Source organism: Sciurus vulgaris (genome assembly GCF_902686455.1).
Source record: "Sciurus vulgaris genome assembly, chromosome: 9".
Taxonomy (NCBI): domain Eukaryota; kingdom Metazoa; phylum Chordata; class Mammalia; order Rodentia; family Sciuridae; genus Sciurus; species Sciurus vulgaris.
Window position 1 is genome coordinate 29,808,986 of NC_136469.1, and position 13,978 is coordinate 29,822,963.

The 13,978-nt window shown below is 40.7% G+C and overlaps 1 long non-coding RNA gene across 2 annotated transcripts in view; it reads left to right on the forward strand.

The window, feature by feature from the left end:
• Nucleotides 1-13,978, forward strand: part of LOC306669954 — a 36,023-nt gene that overhangs the window by 15,790 nt on the left and 6,255 nt on the right. For both annotated transcript variants that reach the window (XR_013766258.1, XR_013766259.1), the window contains exon 2: nucleotides 13,232-13,314. This is a non-coding gene — a long non-coding RNA (uncharacterized lncRNA). The remainder of the gene's footprint in view (nucleotides 1-13,231; nucleotides 13,315-13,978) is intronic.

Here is a 13,978-nt window from a genome sequence, read left to right on the forward strand (position 1 = left end):
AAACAACAACCAAACCAAAGGGGGAAAGTCCATCTGTTTGGGGGAAGGCATCCAAATCCCATTAAATAACAATAACAATTAACAAAACAGCTTCAGCTTCCAATGCCTGTGAAGTTCAAATTAGTAAGGTAAATCTATGATACTGTTGGCCTCCTGATGAATGATTGCACTGTAATCTTCATGCCTGGTAGACAGAGAGATCTATTTCATTCAAGGTCATCCTGGGTTGCATGACCAACTTCAATTTCATCTGCGTTTCCTTGGGTAGAAGTATTTTTGAGACAGAGAGCTGAGATCGGCTAATTTGTCAACATTACAGAGCAGGAGCCCGATCCTCGTAACTCTTCTCTCTCATTGAACCTTCCCAGCAGCAGCAGCGGCTGACGGACGTATGAACCTAGCAGATGAAGACGTGAGTGTGGCTGCTTCTGGATTGCACTGCTGAGGGTAGCAGAGTGGGATAATGCTTCTTCTTAGCCATTTCTTTGTCATTTTTAACAGGGTCAACCTCAAATACCCATAAAAGGAGATTGAGAGCCAATATGCTCTACCATCAAATTTAAAAGGCTAGAAAAAATATCCAAACCATAAACTGTTATCATTTTAGGTATTTTACTCCTTTTAATGCTAGTCTATTAGTTTCAATAAAAGAACAACAGCATGTCCATTACACCATAACTTGACACGCCTATTATGCCAATACGATTAGTTTTTTGCAAAACACTCGTGTACTGGTTATAGTTTATGGAAAAATTGATTTCACAGAATCAGAGAAATTAGAATTGGAAACATTCTATTAGGTCACGAGATGTGTCCCCTGAGGCTAGTATAGAATTGATCCCTAGTTCCCAGTGTATTTTCTGATGCCATTTTCTATCAGGTTTTGATGGGCTTATATATTTATTATAGGCTGGCAATGTGTACTACTAAAAATTACACCAATCCATCTGAGAAATAAAATTCTAGAAAAATAAGCATTTGCTGAGCGCTAATTTTACTTTTGTGGATACATTTTTAATATAGTAGCGTTTATGGCCTCTCATCTTACAGGAGGCAGAGTAGGAGCACTGGATCAAGGGTTGGGACTATAATCAAATAGTGAATTTGCATATCTTAAGTTGAGGAAATTTCCCCAGACCAAATTTCCCATCAGATTTGCACAAATGAGGCATGAATTTTTGATTCTCAAGAATGGCTTATTTTCCGTGGAGGAAATTGAGCCCTATACCTCAAGCAAGTGCCCACACTCAACACCTGAGGAGACTGACAGTTTGGTGTTCTTGGGCAGTGTGTACTAAGCTCTGACTCCAGGAGAGACAGAAGTGAGAGGGTGGCAAAAGCCATTCTGAACTGGAGGACTGGGGCTTGGGGAGCTGGGGGTGGGGTACGGACGGCAAGGGAGTCAACTGGTTCTGCTCTCCCTTCTCATGGGAATAGCTCGGCTGTTCACTGGGCAGTCATTCAGAGAGAACATAGGAGAAGAGGGTGGGTGTAGCTCAGTTGTGGAGTGTTTGCCTAGAATGCAGGAGACCCTGCGTTCAACCCCCAGAGTATGCACACACACACAGTAAAATGGAAGAGGAGAAGATGGCTTCTCTGGGTGAAATTGACATGTAGTTGTCTACATACAAGCAGCCTATGAACACCTGGGATCTCCCAGGCTAAATAGGTAGGATTGCCTCCGTTGCTGCAAATGTGAACCTTTCAGGAATTCTTTTCCCCTTTAAAGACTATCTTTGAAGTTCATTTTCACCTGATTTCATATATTGAAGATATTGGTGGAAAGTGCACGGTCTGATTTTTCTCTGTCCAGCGAGTTTTCTCCTTTACCCCTCCCTCCTCCATGACAGAAGGAGCAGGAAGTTGGATGTGGGCTCAACTGGGGAGTGGGAGGAGGGAATCAGGCTATGTGCTGAAAAACGGAGGCACAGAATGCAGCGTTCAGCCAAATAATGCCGAGTCCCAGTTGTTCACGTTCTCATGTCCCTGTTTGAAAGCTCAGATGCAATTCTCATTTGTTCAGGATGCAGCTGTATTATGTCTGGAGAGAGCACCCCGAAGAAGGTCTTATGCATCTTTTATACACCTGCATGCTAAATGAGCAAGAACATCCAGGAGCTGAGTCAGACTTATGAATTTGCTGTACATTATGCAAACAAGCAATTTCGCATGTCCAGAAAGTAGTGCTATACTGGTTCAGTTTTCCTAAACTCTCCATAATTTAGGAGAATGCAAACTGAAAGCCAGTCAAACAGTGATGAGACCTAATTGCTCAGCAGTCTATCAGTTTCGACAGGTGCCAGTCACAGAGAGGGATCTTGCCCATCAGGGACTCTGTCATACCCAAAGCAGAAGCCAGTAAAACTGCTTCAGGAGATTAAATAAGGCAGGGACCTTCATATTAACTTTTGGGTGGGAGCAGTAAAGGGAGCTTTATCCATGGGACCCAGAGCTATGGCAAAATGAAGATGGTGAAATAATTCTGTAGAAGGGTGTGTTAGTCAACTTTTTTGCTGCTGCGACAAAAAGACCCCACCAGAACAACTGTAGAGGAGGAAAGTTTATTTGAGGGCTCACAGTTTCAGAGGTCTTAGTCCATAGAAGTCCAGCTCCATTCCTCAGCAGGGCTCAAGGCAAGGCTGAACATTGTGGTGGAGGGAAGTAGCTCACATCATGATCAGTAAGCAGAAAGAGAGAGTCCACTTGCCAGATCCAAATATATACCCAAAGCTAAGCTCCAATTCCCCCCTCCTCCAGCCACACCCCACCACTTCAGTTACCACTCAGTTAATCCCGATCAGGATTAAATCACTGATTGGGCTAACACTCTTACAACCCAATCGTATCTCTCCTAAACCTTCTTGCATTGTCTCACACATAAGCATAACAAAGGGTAACCAGGGTGCTGTGCTCTTGGGGTAAAAGAGACTTTCAGTAATGAGTGAGGGTCTACCTTTGCTACTCAAAGTGTGGTCCAGGGACCAGCAGATTTGCTTAACCTAGGTACTTGTGATACCTACAGAATCCTGAGCCCTATTCCAAACCTACTGAATCAAGAGTGTATATTTTTCAAAACTCCAGGTGCTGTGTTTGAATATGAAAGTTTGAGAAGTCCTAGTATATCCTAGCACCTCCCTAGTGGTTTTTTCCACAGTAGGAGCCTGGACATGCTAAAAAGGGATCAGCTTTTCTAGCTCAGTGGAAAGTTGCCCTCGTCTTCATTTTAGCAAGAGCCAATGAACGATCAGGCTTCCCTCCATGAGTGTACAGTTTCTCACCAGCCCACCCCTTTTGACCGTTTCCACTGCATTCGTCCTTCCTAACTGCAAGAGATTCTGGTAAAGTTGTTAACCATGATGGTGGGCACCTGATTAAGGCTGTCTAGGGACATTTTTTTTTTCCCTCTGGGAATCAACATAAAGGGGAGGTTTTCTTTTCTTTCTTTCTTTCTTTTTTAACCTTCTGAGGTCATAAGGTACAAGAAGAGAAGAATACCGACTTGAGGCTGGCAGGGGTATCTTGCTACCACACATAGAGGGAATCTGCTTGAGAATGAAGCCAAAGTCAGGCAGACCAGAAAGATGAAGAGAGAAATCATTTGAACACCTGAGCCTAGTTGTACCCAAAGTCAGATCATCCTTGGCCTTCCTAGTTGAGTGAGCCAATAAATTCACAGTTTAGCCTAATGAAATTTTAGGTTGGTTTTCTGTTATGTGTTGCTAAAAGAATGATCCTGACTGATACCTTTTTGAAATGGGATTATGACTTCTTCCAAACTAGAAACTTTTATAATTTATTCCCATGGGAATAAGTGCAATGAATCATTCATTGTGAAGTTTACAACCTGCAATTTGACCACTGTGTGAATGAATATGTATGCATATATATGTTAGTTTAATCCAAGTAAAATTATATGTAGGAGGTTTAAAACTTTTAGGCACTCACAAGTCCTAAATACTGGTTTTCTATATGATTATACAGCAGCAGGCTCTATTTATTTTCTGGATTTAGAGGCAGTGCCTAGTGAAATTAATATTCAAATTTATGTCAACTAATATGCAAATAAGCAAGGCTTTGGTGCTTTAAAAACAAGGAGGATAGGATTGCAGCACTGGCATTTCAATGGTGCTGATGCTTCCATGAAAGAATATAAAGAAGGCTAGAATGCAGATGAAACATGTTCCCTTGGAATACCCAATGCAGATGGAAAATTTATGGCCCTGTAAACTGTTTTAAAACAGAAAAGAATATCTCAATTTAATATAGTGGTTTAAACATTCATTAATTTACTCAGCAGAAACACCACAACTTCTTAGAAATGATCTGCCTGTAAATACAACCTACAACCACGAGAGAAAATATGTATTTTTATTCCTGCCAAATATCAACATTTAAATCTACAATTGTTTGTTCCAATGGGGCCCTGAAGCCTGCCTCTCTTCTGTGATCAATTGATATCCTCTATTGGACATATATTTCTCTGTATCCAATTCAATATTATCTATGGTGTGTATATATGTATTTTATTTTTTATTGGTTATTTTTAGTTATACATGACAGTGGAATCATTTTGATATCATTATACAAGCATGGTATATAACTTAGGATTAGGTTAAGTTATGAAAACAGAAACTTGAAAGTAGTAGCTTCAATAAAGTAGAAATGCTTTTCTTTCTTAATCAAAAAAAGTTTGAATGTGGATTGTTGGATAGGGTACCTCCCTGGTTATCAAGAACTGAAGGTTCTTCTAAATTTTCAAAGCACGGAGCCTAGGCTGAGATCCAAATCCTCTAGATTCAATATGGCTGCTGGGTCTCTCTAACCAGAACATATAGTTTCCCAGTAGCAGGTGGAAGAAAGAATGTCTGCAGGAAGTTCCACAAAGTATGCTTCACCATGTGTATCAACTTACATCTTATTAATCAGATCCTGGTCCCATGCCATACATAGCTATGAGAAAGGCTTGGGGAATATGGTTTTTAGCTGGGAGGTCAAGTGCCCAGATTGAAGTAATTATTCTGTTAATCTGAGAGAGCTGCAATGAATAGGCATGCTACATTTTGGATCTTAGATGTCTCCCAAATGCCCATGCATTAAAGGCTCCATCCCCATCTGGTTGTTATTGGGAGGTGATGGAACCTTTCAAAGGTGGGCCTGGTGGAAGGTCATTGGGAGCGTGTCCTTGGAAGGGATGGTAGGACCCTGTCCCCTTCTGGTTTCTCTTTGCCTCCTGACCATGAGGTGAGTGACTTTGCTTCATTACCAGCTGTTGCTGTCTAGCACATCCACCTCAGGCCTAAAACCCATGGAGCCTATCAATCCTGGAGTAGAACCTCTAAAACCATGAGCCAAAGTAAATCTTTTCTTTTCACAAGTTGATTATCCCAGGTATTTAGTATTGTGATGGACAGATGTTTGGAAGGTGATGGGCAAACTCTGCTCCAGATAGTAAATACATGTTTATCAATTTATTTTGTGTTTCCCAACTAGAAATCAGCTTCTCATGGGCCAGGGCTTTGTTTTGCTCAAAATTCAATAGTATTCTTAATACTGTTTTATATTTATCTTCTCTGATTTTCTTCCATTAATTTCAGAACAATGATCAACTCAAGTGCTATGTTAAGGAGACTACTAAAACTACAACCAGATTTGGTGACAAGAAATGCCATGATCAACTAATAATGTCGACAGTGGCCAGTCCACCGGTGTCAGGTTTTACCCTCCCTGGCTTAAAGCCACTAGGTTTCAACTAAAATGCTTTAAAATGTATGGCTTCTGTGAAACCAGTTTTCATCCTATATAGTGAAAGTCCTTATTTAAATCTCTGGTTTCAAATGATGTATTCTCAGTAGAGAAAGATAGTACTCTCACCAACTTCTTCGTTTTAAAAATGAAGTTGTAAATTTTGCAGGTTTCCAGAGTTGCTAAAAGAATTACATGCAAATTCCAAGTTACACTTAGTTGGCAAATTCTCACTAGAAAGTTGCTGGGAAAGAGGATTTTTGTTACTCTTTAAAGGACAGAATGAAAAAACAGGTCATGAGTTTCCTGCTGTCAGAATAGAGATGCAGTTCTATGACATGTTCCTCTTCTCATTCATTTCGAAAGTGGAGGGGGCCTGGAGGAGTGATAAGGACTTTTCAAGTTCAACGCAAATGCTAGAAAGAAAAGCTTAGGCTTTTTCTTTATTTAGCTCCAACAAGCCAAGTGCGGGGACAAGAAGGCCAGAGTTAAATTAAACTTACAATTAAAAATAGCTAGGACTATTGAGCAAGGTACCAAATTGCATCTAAAAAAATATGTCTTTAAAAAGCTGTGATTGCAACAACCTTCTTTTTCTGCCCCACACAACACATTTCATCAGTCTGGGTGACAAGACAGTGACTTGAAGAGACCGTGATTCTTTTGGAGGAGTGAAATTGGAATTATGCAATCCTCCATAAAGATAAACCAGAATTCCCAGGGTGTAGGTCCCTGCTCCCCAGTATCGGGAATTAAAATAGGGGGTGCTCTGCCACTGAGCTACGTCCCCAGCCCTTTTTAAGAAGCATTATCTTTCATTTTGAGACAGGGTCTCCCTAGGCTGCTGAGGCTGGCCTTGAGCTTGTGATCTTCCTGCCTCAGTCTCCCATCACTGGGTGACAGGCTGTGTCTCTGTGCCTTGCTCCAGAGTGCAGTTTGGAAAGCTCTTTTGAAGGCTCTTAACACAGTTTCCCTGGGGTGTGTGTCCCTTTTTCTCTTGACTTTCCCATTTGTAAGTTAAGAATGACTTTTACTAGAATGACCAGAGGCTTTGCCGTTTGATTTTTATCTTGTTTAGCTATGTCCGTGGAGAATGGTCTATTAGTATATAATATCTAATAATTCCAGGTCTCTCTTGGGTTCTACCAAAAGCAAAAGTCTAAGGGTCTTGGGAGCAGGTTGTTTATTGGGGAGGTGGTATCAGAAAGCAGAAATGAGAAACTGAGAGGTTAAGACAGAGGAGGAGGAAAATCCAATACACGAGTTTGTCACTGTGGGCAGCAGGGGCCCCCAGAAATGTGTGCAGATGTGTCCCAGAGTCGTCCCCCTGAAGGATAGAAGATTGGGACATTTGTCCCCTGGCTGCCATTCCTCTTGGTTCTACGTTGCCCTGGCATTAACGAATGGCGTCCTCCCTCCAGTACTGGGCTGTATATCTCATGGCATCCGAGAAGCCTGCCAACCACTGCCCAGTAGAAAGGTCCATGGACCTTGTCTTAAGATGGACAATGACAGAGTAAGGTGAGTCTGAGATTACTTAGGGCTGTTCACTGCAGCCACAGCTGAAGTCAGAGGTGGGCTGAGGAGAACTGGTGTTGGGAAGCAGATGCATGAGGTGTCTGCCACAGTCTTAGACTGTGACTGGCACTCAGTTATTCTCACCAGTTTGATTTAGATCTCATGGCCACAGTCGATGTACTCAATCATGCATTTTTTTTTTTTTTGGACATTAAGGTCATTTATTTCTATGTGTCACTCAAGAATTCATCATCTTCTACAGTTTCTATTGATAAGTTTCTAATTTTTGTTTACCTCCATAATATTTTTTAACTACTATTGCTTCTAATCTGCTATTTATTGATGAAGAAAGAAAGGCACAAAAGGAAATTAGTTCCAAATTAAAGGCACACTTTTTAACCTCAACTAGGCCATTATTGCTACTCAAATATTTTTTAAATTAATTTGTATTTTAAACAAATGGGATACATGTTGTTTCTGTTTGTACATGGAGTAACAGCATACCATTTGTGTAATCATATTTACATAGGGTAATGGTGTTTGATTCATTCTGTTATTTTTCCCTTCCCCCCCACCCCTCCCACCCCTCTTTTCCCTCTATACAGTCCCTCCTTCCTCTATTCTGGCCCCCCTCCCACCCCCCATTATGTGTCATCATCCACTTTTCAGTGAGATCATTCATCTTTTGGATTTTTGAGATTGGCTTATCTCACTTAGCATGATATTCTCCAATTTCATCCATTTGCCTGCAAATGCCATAATTTTATTATTCTTTATAGCTGAGTAATATTCCATTGTATATATATATACCACAGATTCTTTATCCATTCATCAATTGAAGGACTTCTAGGTTGGTTCCACAATCTGGCTATTGTGAATTGAGTGGCTATGAACATTTATGTGACTGTATCTTTGTAGTATGCTGATTTTAAGTCCTTTGGGTATAGACTGAGGAGTGGGATAGCTGGGTCAAATGGTGGGTGCATTCTAAGTTTTCTAAGGAATCTCCACACTGCTTTCCAGAGTGGCTGCACTAATTTGCAGTCCCACCAGCAATGTATGAGTGTACCTTTTTCCCCACATCCTTGCCAACACCTATTGTTGCTTGTATTCTTGATAATTGCCATTCTAATTGGGGTGAGATGGAATCTTAGGGTAGTTTTGATTTGCATTTCTCTTATTACTAAAGATGGTGAACATTTTTTCGTATGTTTGTTGATTGCTTGTAGATCATCTTCTGTGAAGTGTCTGTTCATATCCTTAGCTCATTTGTTGATTGGGTTATTTGTATTCTTGGTGTAGAGTTTTTTGAGTTCTTTGACTTCTTTATATATTCTGGAAATTAGTGCTCTATCTGAAGTATGAGTGGCAAAGATTTTCTCCCACTCTGTAGGCTCTCTCTTCGCATTGCTGATAGTTTCCTTTGCTGAGAGAAAGCTATTTAGTTTGAATCTATCCCAGTTATTGATTCTTGCTTTTATTTCTTGTGCTATGGGAGTCCTGTTAAGGAAGTCTGATCCTAAGCCAACAAGTTGAAGATTTGGACCTACTTTTTCTTCTATAAGATGCAGGGTCTCTGGTCTGATTTCAAGGTCCTTGATCCATTGTGAGTTGAGTTTTGTGCAGGGTGAGAGATAGGGGTTCAGTTTCATTCTGTTGCATATGGATTTCCAGTTTTCCCAGCACCATTTGTTGAAGAGGCTATCTTTTCTTCATTGCATATTTCTGGCAACTTTGTCTAGTATGAGAAAATTGTATTTATTTGGGTTTGTGTCCGTGTCCTCTATTCTGTACCATTGATCTACCTGTCTATTTTGGTGCCAATACCATGCCGTTTTTGTTACTATTGCTTTGTAATATAGTTGAAGTTCTGGTATTAAGGTTTGCTTTAGCCATTCTGCATTTCTTATTCTTCCAGATGAATTTCATGATTGTTTGCTCTATTTCCGTAAGGTACATCATTGGGATTTTAATTGGAATTGCATTGTTGTTGAGAATATTCTGTAGCATAGGCTTTCTATTTGTATATTCTTTTAACTTTTGTTTATCATGGAAGGATTTTATTTCATCTCAAATCTTAAGGTACGTTTTGCTGGGTATAGGATTCTTGGTTGGCAACCATATTCTTTCAGAGTTTGAAATATATTGTTCCAGGCCCTTCTAGCTTTTAGAGTCTGGGTTGAGAAGTTGGCTGCTATCCGTATTGGTTTCCCACTATATGTAATCTGATGCTTTTCTCTTGCGGCCTTCAAAATCCTATCTTTATTTTGAATGTTAGGTATTCTCATTATAATGTGCCTTGGTGTGGATCTGTTGTGATTTTGTGCATTTGGTGTTCTGTAAGCCTCTTGTATTTGATTTTCCACTTCATTCTTCAGGTTTGGGAAATTTTCTGATATTATTTCATTGAATAGGTTGTTCATTCCTTTGGTTTGTATCTCTGTGCCTTCCTCAATCCCAATAATTCTTAAATTTGGCCTTTTCATGATGTCCCATAGTTCTTGGAGATTCTGTTCATGATTTCTTACCATCTTCTCTGTTTGGGCAACTTTATTTTCAAGATTAAATATTTTGTCTTCATTGTCTGAGGTTCTGTCTTCCAAGTGGTCTAGTCTTTTGGTGATGCTTTCCATTGAGTTTTTTATTTGGTTCATTGTCTCCTTCATTTCAAGGATTTTTTTTTTTTTTTTTTGAGAATTTCTCTTTGTTGAAATAATCTTTTGCTTCCTGCAGTTGCTCTTTTAGCTTATTGGTATTATCAGTCATTGCCTGCATTTGCTCTCTTATCTCATCCTTTGCTTCGCAAATCATCTTAATCATGTATAATCTGAAGTCCTTTTCTGACATTTCTTCTAACATACTGTCATTGGATTCTATTAATATAGAATCTAGATTTGTTTGGATCATTTTCTTCCCTTGTTTTTTCATGTTGTTCATGTATCTTCCCCTGTAGCAGTGCAGATCTGGGGTATTGCAGATTTCCCCCTATAGGCTTATAGTGGCCCTATAGGTTTCCAAAACCCTTTCTTTAAGGAGAGATCAATATTAGCAGTGCCCAAATCAGACACTATGCAATCCTAGACCAAATAGCCCCTATGGGGACAATAACAAAATTGTCATAATAAACAAAGTGAGTTCAAATATTATCTTTGTTAAAACAAACAGGTTTGCAATAAGGTCTGCAGTTTCTAATGGAGGACAAAGAGGATGCAGAGGGATGTAGAATGTGGCTGTTAATGGGAGAAGAAAAGAATATACAGAAGTTCTAGAAAATAGAAAGGGTGAGAGTGTAATCAAAAGAAATCGGATGTTAGCATGCAAAAAAGGGAGAAATAGACTCTGAGGGAACAGGTAAACAAAAGGAAAAGAGAGCAAGAAAAGTAAAGAAATAAAAACTTAAATTTTTTAAAAAGGAGAAAAAAGAAAATCTACTGTATAACAGTCATATACTAATGAAACCTCCCAGTGTTCAGTAGCCTGATGCATGAGAGGTACCTGACAATGAGCTTCACGCCTCCAGCAGGCGTCGCAGGATGGGATTTGCCCCACCCAAAGATCGGAGTTACAGCTTCCAGGATTATCCTAGATGGCTGCTCTGGCTTCCAAATGTGTTGGCAAATGGGGAGCTGCAGCTCAGGGTGTGGACGTGGTCAGCTGGAGGTCTTGGAGGTGGGGTGTGGTTGGTCAGGCAGGGGTCCTGGAGGTCGGGTGTGTTTGGTGTGGTTGCAGGATCCTGGAGGCCAGGTACAATCAGTCGGTCTGGGGTCCCGGTGATAGGGCGCAGTTAGTAGGTCTGGGGGTCCTGGCAGCAGGGAGCAGTCAGTTGATGTGAGGGCCCCAGAGGCAGGGAGTGATTGGTCAGGCTGAAGGATTCTGGAGACAGGGCTCAGTCAGTCTGGCCAGGGGTCCTATGGGGCCTGGCTGTTGTCTCAAAATGGCGGCAGCCACGTGTAATAAAACCTGCAGGTACTGTAACAGTGAACTTCCAGGAAACAGCAGGCAGCTGGTGCTCCACTGGCGGTTGGTGATCAGTTTGCTGACTGTTGTCGGACAATCGGGAGGTGAACCTCGTGCGTTGGGTGATGGATAGGTGTAAGGCAGGCGATGGACAGGCGAGAGGCAGGCAAATGGCGGATGATAGGCACCTGCGAGTGAGCAATCTGCCTTGATTATGCATTTTAACTGAAGGTAGAGTTTAACATCTGTGTCAACCCAAAGTCACAAAGATGAATGTCACAATAGCCACCTCATTTATATCCACATGTAATTTAAACCCTTGAAACTTTTGGATTCTCTTCTCTCTTTCTCTTCCTGCTGTGCAATGTTCAAGTTTCTCTTCTGCATGCTACTATCTCTATTCAGGAATAGGATAGAAAAGCAAGGTGGTAAAACTAGAACCTGCCAAATACTATCACTTGTTAGAAACCCTTCTAAAAGTCCATCTGGAGTAAGAGGCCGAGATTATTGGCCAAATGGAGATTTGGGGATCATGTGCAATTTTAATTTCTTCACTCTATTCAATTAATTCTATTGTTAATTGGGACATGACTTATAATCTGGAATCATCTGTAGAAGACACAGGAAAGATGTTCCCTGTATGCCGCAGGTACAGTGGGTGAAGGATACCGAGGCAGCTCTGCCTGGTGAAAATTGCAAGGCCTTGTGATCTGAGTCTGCGCCTTGTCGTCTGTGAGACACAGGGCAAGATAACAAACTTCAGTGGGTCTCTGTTTCCTCACTTGTAAGTCAGGGACGCTATAGTGTCCTTGTAGCACTATTGTGAGGACTAAGCATTATTAAGCAGAGCATTTGGCAAATCAAAAGCACATTGTTACAAATCAATGAAAAAAAAATCTCATTTCTGTTTTGTATCCCACTTTGACTTAGTTTCTGGGTAAAACATAAATTTACTGAAACTGCTTTTTCTCATTCAGAGTAAGACATTGAATATAAAATTAGGAAATCCCTTGGGTCAGTCTTGAGCTGAAAATGAAGGTGGCAGGAGGTAAGCATGCTCCTCATTTACCCATCTTAGGAAGACAGGGCAATCTTCTAGCAACTAGAATAATCACTCCCAAACCAGAAGCAGCCAGCAGTAAGGAGTCCACAGCACTCTCCACTCCTATGGTCACATCTCATTTCTGGACATGGCGAGAAGAGAGGCAGTCCAGAATGGGATGGGTGAGGGCAATTCTCAGTGGTCCCTTTTTATACCCAGCTGTCTGGACCCATCACAGAGGAGAATTTTGTTTTATTCTGCAGCCCCAGATAGACTGCTCTCAAGAGCAATAGGACACGAGTCTCCAAATCTGGAGGCCTGGGGAGCAGGTAAGTGGTAGAGCACTTACCTAGCATGTGAGAGGACCTGGGTTGAACCCATAGCACTGAAAAAGAAAAAGAATCTGGGGTACGTGAAGACTTCCCAAGAGCACTATGTGCTTGCCTAGATAAAAGGGAATTTGTTTCCAGAAAATTCTAGTGCAATTTTCATATGCATTCTTTTTTCTTTCTTTTTTTAATATGCATTCTTTCTAAATTGAGTAGAGATGGCCTGAAAACAAGACTGTTTCTCTCCTCCATATTTCCTTTTAGAGTCTCTTTCAATTTTATTAAAGAAAACATGTATCTTTCATTCATCCTAAATTACACTATCATGCACAGCCCAGTATGTGAAAAAATTGTGTGGAATCAGACAAAGGGTGAAGTAGAAAGACAGTATTTTTTAAAAGTACCCATCTTAGCTGTACAGTTGCCTATACCTGTGATCCCAGCTACTCAGAAGACCAAGCAAGAGGATCTCAAGTTTGAGCTTAGCTGGGTAAACTTAGAAAGACCCTGTCTCAAAATATATATATATTTTAAAAAAGGACTGGGGATGTAGCCAGTGGTAGAGCACTTGAGTAGTGCATGTGAGGCCCTGGATTCAAGGTCCATTGTCTGCATGTGCACATACACACTCTTGTCTTTTCAGGGTTCCTGATATTGCTAAAGAAACCTTTCCTGTTGAGAGAGATCCTGAGACTTTTAATAAAGAGTGACTTCTGATAAAGGCAGGTAAGCCTGCCTTGGCTGACTGGTTTGACAATGAGAATTGTTTATATGGCTGACATTTTCCATTAATGAATGTTGTATCTCCAAAGTGCATTAAAAATTTTAAGGGCTGAGGATGTAGCTCAGTGGTAGAGTGCTTGTCTAGCATGTGTAATGCAAGTCCCTGGGCTTGATCTCCAGCACCAAAAACAAAACAAAACAAAAGTTCTAAGTATGTGATAATATTAAAGCATTTAATAGGAAATATGATATTGGAAAAGGTTTAATGAAATAAGCAATAATTTGATTTTCCCAATCCTTTATGTAAATATCAGGTTAAACAAGTTATCCTCAGGGGAGAGAGTAAAATGCACAAGTGATAGTTGTTTGATCAGCCTCTTTTTTTTTTTTTTTGGTACTGAAGAGTGAACCCAGGGGTACTTAACCACTGAGTCATATCCCCAGCACTTTTTTGTATTTTATCTAGAGACAGGGTCTTGCTGAGTTGCTTGGGCCCTCTCTAAGTTGCTGAGGCTGGTTTCGAACTTGCAATCCTCCTGTCTTAGCCTCCTGAGCCACTGGGATTACAGGCGTGCACCATCATACCCAACTTTGATCAGTATTGAAGGCTGTGTTGGTGTACCTCTCTACCTGTAAGAAAGTGGATGATTCTAATGACTGGGTGACA